Raw genomic sequence first — 7,863 nt, forward strand, 5'->3', positions numbered from 1 at the left:
ACGGTATATTATGATAAGCTAAATTCGCGAAAGTAGTATATATAACGTAGTACTTATGCAATAAATGGTAATTTAGTTTATTAAACACAATGTCCTATAATTATAGTCAAACTTCCAAAACCAAAAAATTAGTGGTGACCCCGAGTCGTTACAACATGACGGAATCGACAAAAGGGCGAATCGACGGATGGGGAGAATATTTCATCGAACAAAATGCCAACTAAAGATGTGGAGCTTGCATCGCAATGCAAGCTGCGACCGTTCTGAACTGAGATGACAGACAAATGGTTTCTACAAATTGAGGCCACCTTTCAGTCGTACAAGACCACATCTTATGTCGGTAAATACAATCTGGTTTTCTCAGCAATTAGCAGCGATGCTTTAAAGGAAGCTGCGGATTTTTTAAAAACCTTACCAACTCAAGACCGATATATTAACCTCAAAAGTCAACTACTGTCACGTTTTACTGATTCAGCCGACCCACAGAGGGTATTTGGCTGATTTAGGCATATTTTTATCGCTACAAACATCAAATATAGTTTTAGTTATCGAATAAAACATTAACTATAACTACCCTGTTACTAATAGAAAATTCAATCGTAGTGAAATCTTATTTATTGTCAATATTATTGTGGCTTATTAACATTTGTTTCCATATTGTTATTGAGCTTTGTAGCACTATTATGTTTTTAGGGAAAAGGGAAAAAGCAACAAAGTCTTAGCGGTAGAAGTTACCAAAAAAACAGTTATATCGTTGGAAAAGCAGGGCCAGAGGCAGTGAACCACAGACGGGATTGCAGCAGCAAAAATCACTGGGGAATAGATGCATAGTTAAATACGTAGTTCTTGTTTAAATCTTCCATCTAAACTTACCAAGAAAACAGTTATATCGTTGAAAAAGCAAGGCCAGTGGCAGTGAACCACAGACGGAATTGCAGCGGAAGGAAGCACCGACCAAAATAACTACAAATCCTTGGGGAGAACTCTAAACCGATGTTTTTTTGCCGAATTAATGTTGAAATTTCTAATTTAATTTTCAGTTGCCAACGATAAGAATAGAGTAAATGTCAAAGAATTGTTCAGTGATTGCAAATCGGTTTTGGAATAGGGAATGAGGTAGTTTAGTACTTTTTTAAAGGCGATAAAATGTAGTTTTTTCAAGAGGGAAACACTGATATAGCTAAGGGAGCCAAGATGGCGGATTAGAGCGAGAACGCTGTCAATATCCAACACCTTGTATTATTCCACCATGATAAAAATCGACATAATTCAAAAAAGTAGACAACTGTGCTTTCATTCGTTCACATGTACAATGTAGAGCTCTAGCAGGCGTACGAAATGAAACACATGCAACCATTTATTTTCTCCGTAAGAAAGAAGAAGTAAGCGTAACAAAAATCATGTGAATTCATGACAAAACAATCAACAGTAGAAGCAGGAGACAAAAAAAAATGAATGCCAAAGCAATCGATAAATGATGTTAAACTCGACGAATATAGGCCGAGATTTTCAGTAAAGTAAGTTTGTACCGTTTTCAAATTGCAGAAATTACCCAAAAAGCGTTTATTTTGCGTACATTAGTTTGAATCCGTCACCACCGCTTTCCCATATTCCTTCCGTACTTCAGAAAATTAATAAATGCGGTGGTACCGAAATATAATTGCATGCTCGGGTGCGTATGAATATCACAGCTTTGAATGCGTACTAACACAAAGGTACAAACTATAAACATTAAAAACTACCAGTGAGTAATATCGCCGCATCAAAACTCAAAACATGAATTGATATAAAATTAAATGCGTGTAGAGAGAAATAAAAAATGAAACAGTGGTAAGCAGAAGCCAATTTTTAAAATAACGTACATATGTATGTCATAAACTCTTCGTAACATAAAGCATGCAGAGTGCAGTGCTGAGTGCTTATTTGCATACATTCATATGTAAGAGGTAAATAATCGAAAATTTAACCACTTGCTCTGGTTCATCGATCATCGGCGGTCATGAATTGCATATATTTTTTATATTAAATATATTCGTATGTACAAACATTATTTTGATAGATGACATTTTTAGTAGTAGTGGTATTCGGGGGAGATCGAAACCAGCAACTGATTTATACATTGACATATTGGGGCCAAATAAGACTGTTTGGTGTTTATAAATAAGACAAAATGTGATGCGTGATTATAAAAGTGTATAACAGCCGAAAGAAAGAGAGAATAATAAAAAATACAAAATTGACTAGCTTAGCACTTCGACTGGTTAATTTCAATGTACATCATCCATGTAATGAAATCTAGTATATATGTATATACTTATGTATGTCAGAAAAGCAAATAAGCAAATGGAATTGACATTTTAAAGTATCCATCATGTTACAAGAAAGAAGGTAGTTTCATTACTACTATTTTTTGATTATAAAGCAGATTTTTTGACATTTATCCAGATGTAAACATTAAGCATAGCTTTGCCACATTGAAATTTTTTAGAAGGGAGATTTTTATGAAATATTTGGGATTTAGTAGAAGAGTAAAATGTACATATAAAAAATGCCAAGTTGATGTGATCGATAGTCAAGTTTGAAAGTTTTTATTAAGCATTTAAAGATCCTTTAAGAATATCAATCCAACGAGATGAATTAATAATAAAAACAATCCAGTTTTGACAACTTTATTCATTAAACAGCTTTAGATGGAAATAAATAATTAATTTTTTCTTTGGTCATTTTATTTTAAACGAAATAAACAAATTTAAATGAGATGAAACAAAACATTTATCTAGGTTGTAATTTTCTTGACATTTCTGCAGACATTTAAATTTTTGAACCCTATTTTTCTGTTCGAGTATCTTATTCTAAAAAAAAGGTTCTCCCAAAAAAATTACATTTTAGGATTTTTTCATCTAATATACTGGTATACTGACGGCTCTAAGATCAGCCATGGTGTCAGAGTAGGAATTTACGAGCTCACCCAGATAGCAGAGTCATGAGCAATGAAGTAGCATATATTCCCCCCAAAAGGGGAACTGCAACACATAGCACCGGGGCCCTCTATTGCTCTGTGATGGAGTTACATTAAGTGCAATCTGGATATATAGAAAGTAAATACGCTAAATCCTTTATCAACATGAAGAACAAAGCCGATCCGTCTTCCTAGATGAAACGAAACAAATTAATGACTTACTTGGTAGTCAATTTGACTCTAAGCACAAGTTTGCGAAGCACATCGACATTATTGTGTCCAAACCATTTTGCAATGGTTGTCATTATAATAAATATGTGCATTTAGTAATAAATAATTTTTTCGGTGTGCCACATATTTACCGGTTTTTTATTTCACGGAAGTCGTTGGTTGCTTTTGTTGCAAATACGAAGATGTATTTAGGAATTTAAAATTTCCTGACTGCTCGCAACAAGGACAAATCTTCTGTTTATTTTCTAATTCTTTTTTTTTTTGACAAAAAAATAATATTTGGACATTAGGTATGGTAGCATGAAATGTCACAATCTGCTTAATTGTCAGGAATGGCGCCCAAAATGTGACAATGAAACTACCTTCTTTTTTGTATCATGGTATCCATTATTTTAAAATTACTATATTTTTGTTTTCCTTCTCAATCTTACCAAGCACCATAAGCTAGCCGGACATCAGGATTGATTCTGGAAAATTCGAAGCATTGAATGCCAACACCACACCAATAAGCAAGGGTTTGAACCAACGTCGACCATGTCTTAAGATAGTTTTAGGCTCAGATGAATCACTTGGCTACATGTATGGCTACAGCCTGCCAGCACATTTTGCCTGAGTAGCACAATAAGAAAGCGAAATGATCGCAGTGAAAGACTTCTAAAACTGCTGTGCTTTTAAACGATCCGCCACAAACAAATGAAAAAGCACTAAAGCAGCGCGATACAGAAGGGCACTCAATCACCACACTGCGATGCAGTCAGAACGAGTCTCAGCACCAGTGAAGATAACTTCGTTCAATGGCAGCCATCATTATTGAAGAAGTAGAAATGCTGAGAGAGACCAGATGCACGCTAGCAAAACTCCGTTCTGGATGGACCTCATTTGGCTCATTAGCAAACACTTGCGTAATATACGTGTAAGGTTCATACAACACACAACATGTCTTCGCATGCGACTCCAACTCGGGGACCCTGTGTCAGAGGATGAAGAAGATGACTCGTGTCGAGTTCTGTTGTTACAACAAAAACAACAACAACAATTAAATGGTATCAAAATGGCGGTCATAGCGATAATTTGGTCCTGGGCCTATGCCTATGCAAAAGCCAGCAAATTTAATTTCAAGTTCGTTGCTTAAGTCTTTTTTTTTAATATGAAGCAGGAGTCGAAACGGTTGGCTCATTTTTATCAAATTTATTTTCTTACTTTATTATTGATATGCGGGATTCAGGATGTATGGTCACAGCAGTATTATGGCGTCATCGTTGAAAAGACTTAGAAACGATGTGATGCCGCAATTTTTTTAAGAAGGCCACTTAAAAAAAAATCAAATCTAAGTTGACTTGAGGGTATTATTTAATTGAAAAGCGTCAGAAGAGAGAGGCTTATGAAGGTTGCAGTTAGTAAATGTTTTTAAGATGGTTGCCATCTGTTTGAATAGTCGAATTTAATCAAACTTTTCAGAAGTTATAAGAAATATTTAAATACGAGTGTCAAACGAAATTGTGTTAGGAAATCTCCACTGTGAAAATTTAGAGTATTTTTGAGGCAATGAAGTGAGATTGCCGCCTGTTTAAAAACTAAATTTCATTAAAATTATTTAATTAGTGAAATTATATATAGATATCAATCGAAATGGTTTTGGAATGGCATATACATATGAGAGGGTTGTCAGCTGTGTAAACAATTCAATTCACCTTTCATCAAAGGATTTAGATAACTATATAAAATGTGTATCATAATACAGGCGTCAGACGAAAGAGGTTTAAATAGCTTTTAGTTTGAAAATAATTTGAAGAGCTTTGCAACCTGTTTGAAAACGAATTTTAATTCAGTAATACACAAGCTAATGATATATTAAAATAAGGTTGTCAAATGAAAGAATGTTAACACATTTTTAGTTTGAACATTTGAGATATTTTTGAAAAGTTTAAAAAGGGTTGCCGCCTGTTCAAATCAATCCAAACTATTTGATAAGGTAAATTACTTCTTACAATTTCAGTATCAATCGAAATTTGTTTTAGAAGGCTTCGTTTCTAAACTACGTGTGGTAGGGTTGCCACCTTTTCAAAAAGTCAAATTTAATTTGAATTAAGGGCACTAGATAATTATTATTTGTATTACAAAACGAGGTTTAACAAGGTTTAAGATAAAAAATATTTTAAAGAGGGTTAAAAATAAAATATGTAAAAATTTACTACGTCTTTGACACTTTTCAATTATGGTAAGTTTTACTTAAATAGATATCTAACATTTAATAAAACACGCAGAAAGTTCATACCTAGTAAGTAATGTTTTGGGTAATTTTAACCCAATAATAGAAATGAGTAAATTTTAAGAAAAAAGATATTTCAATTTGAATTTAGTTAATACTTTATTTATTATAAATAAATAGTAAATAATAATTTATGTCAAAATGACCCAGAAATACTGTGGTTGTATGGAAAAACTATGTCGCCTTCTAGAAAACAAAATAAAATAGAAAACCCTTTTATTTTTTGTAAAACCACAGCTTATTATTTATATATATAATATATTTAAATTATATTTATATAACGAATAGACCACACCGCAGCTTATTTAAAATTATCTAGCTCTGTAGTTAAAGAATTGTTGGAAATTGGTTAATTTTGACCCAATCATTTCAGAAGGGTTAACCTCATTTACTCTTACGATATCTACTGTTCAAGTGTCAAACTTTCATTGTTTTCAATAAAAAATTTCCTGCATGCTAATAAAATTAATCTGTCTGTATCTTGTATTTCTTTTCACACTTTCATCATAGATGCTTAGAATATGTGTACGCCCCAAAAATTGCCACAAGCGCCTGTGAAGCGATTTTTTATGAACATTTGTTTAAATGTAAAGTCGAGTCAGTGAACAAATAGTTGTATTGACATGTATGAATGCTAATGTAAACAAAAAAGTGTGGTAAGTGCGCTTGGAAGTAGATAAGGCAGCAAGGTTTTTAAGCGGCGAGTTATTAAAATTAGTGGCCGAAGTATCGAAGATTGAACCACGTACGGCAAGGCAGCGGATTTTTTGATAATGAATAGCATACCTAGTAAGTATGAAATTATTTACCAACAGAAAAAGTTATTAACATCTATTTTCATAAAACTGAGTCTCCAAAACACCACTGGCACCTGAATAAATGATAAGGTCAAACAAAATATTTATTCGTAAATCAAATACTGTTAATTTATGGCTGATTAGTATTATTTTCTTTGCATTATTTTCCTCTTTTTCTCTTTCCCAAAGGTTACTAAACTCCATGATAGATGCCAATCAATTATTGCGCACACTGGTGGTGTTAAATTTTTATTTATTCCACCTTTTTCTCCATCGAAAAGAACAAATTTTTAAAAATTTTCCTGCACCTAAATTGCCTACAAAATTACCTATAATTATTTCTCCTTGGTGGGTAATTTGCATATGCCGACACGAGGTTAAAATTTGAGAAAAATTTGTTATTATGAACCGTTTAAAATTAAGCATATTTAGCAAGGGTTTGAAAAATTTCCTCGAACGTGTACATGCTATTCGAATAAATAGCAATAAGTGGTCGGCAGCACAGTCTTTAAAGTACAGCGTAGAATTACACAGGAATTTTAGTACTCCAATTTGGTTTTTTTTCATATCACAAATATTGCCTTGCCCTCTAAACTAACGTAAGGATTGAAAAGTAACTATTACATAATTATCTTTTGTCGGAACTTATGTATGCTTATCTGCGCACTATCTTTTTGTCTAGTTTAGAATTTCCTGAAGATTTCACTCATATATGTAGCTCGTACACCTACCTGAGATAGCAGAGGCTAAGTTAATTTCTTTGCTACCCTGAATTTGATGTAAGATAATATATATCACTCGAACTTCTATATTAGCTTAGAGAGAATGTCAACTGCAGTCCTGACACTCTTTGCCTTACTTGAAGTCGCTAAGGTGCCTTTACAGTACGGCAAGTCAAGAGATTGTTGATTTTATGATGAATAACAGAATGAAATTCGAATCGTAGAGACCTTCGAAATGTGCCTATATAGAGCCTTGTTGAAGGCTCCCTGCCTTTTGATATCAAGCATTCGTCGGGTGGACTGAGTAACGTTATTTTTTTCTCAGAAGCACATAAAGAGGTTGATAGCAACGAGCAAGTTATCCGAGTTGATGTTTTCCTATCGGTTAGTACCTACATCATGCACGCTAAAACATGCAACATGCTTTATCACAACAAAGTCGAATTGGTTATTAAACAGAAGAAAGTAAGCCAACGAATGAATGTGCTAGATCGAACCGGCGGTGGTTGATAAAGTTGAGCATTTTGTGGAGGCTTATCAGATAGTTCTCTAAAAGATATGAACTCCAGCTTCACACTGAAGCTGGACAAAGCTAGTATTCCACTCTTTCCTGTTCGTTGTAATTTCTGTAGCTTCTACAGAAGTCGTAGCGGGCAATTCCCCGTCTTTTCTCATGGGTACAAACCGGCAGCTCGCTCACTAACTCACTCCCTCATTTCACTCACTCAACTCACTCACACTCTTTACTCGTTCACTTATCATATTTGCTCACTCACACACTAACAAATTCAAGCACTCACGCACTCACTCACTTCACTCATTCACACTCATTTTAGAATTACTTCATTTGCGATTAAAGGCCGTTACATTATTCTTACAAAAAAA

General features: G+C 33.9%; 1 long non-coding RNA gene across 1 annotated transcript; it reads right to left on the reverse strand.

Annotated features, from left to right (window-relative positions):
• Positions 1-597: 597 nt before the first annotated feature.
• LOC118741112 lies at positions 598-1,252 on the reverse strand. The gene is made up of 2 exons (XR_004993228.1): positions 874-1,252; positions 598-812 (listed from the first exon to the last, which is right to left on the reverse strand). It is a non-coding gene; the product is annotated as an uncharacterized LOC118741112 (long non-coding RNA).
• Between the last annotated feature and the right edge of the window lie 6,611 nt (positions 1,253-7,863).

Source organism: Rhagoletis pomonella, unplaced genomic scaffold (assembly GCF_013731165.1).
Source record: "Rhagoletis pomonella isolate Grant_MI unplaced genomic scaffold, Rhpom_1.0 Rhpom_scaffold_00006, whole genome shotgun sequence".
In the NCBI taxonomy this organism is placed as follows: Eukaryota; Metazoa; Arthropoda; class Insecta; order Diptera; family Tephritidae; genus Rhagoletis; species Rhagoletis pomonella.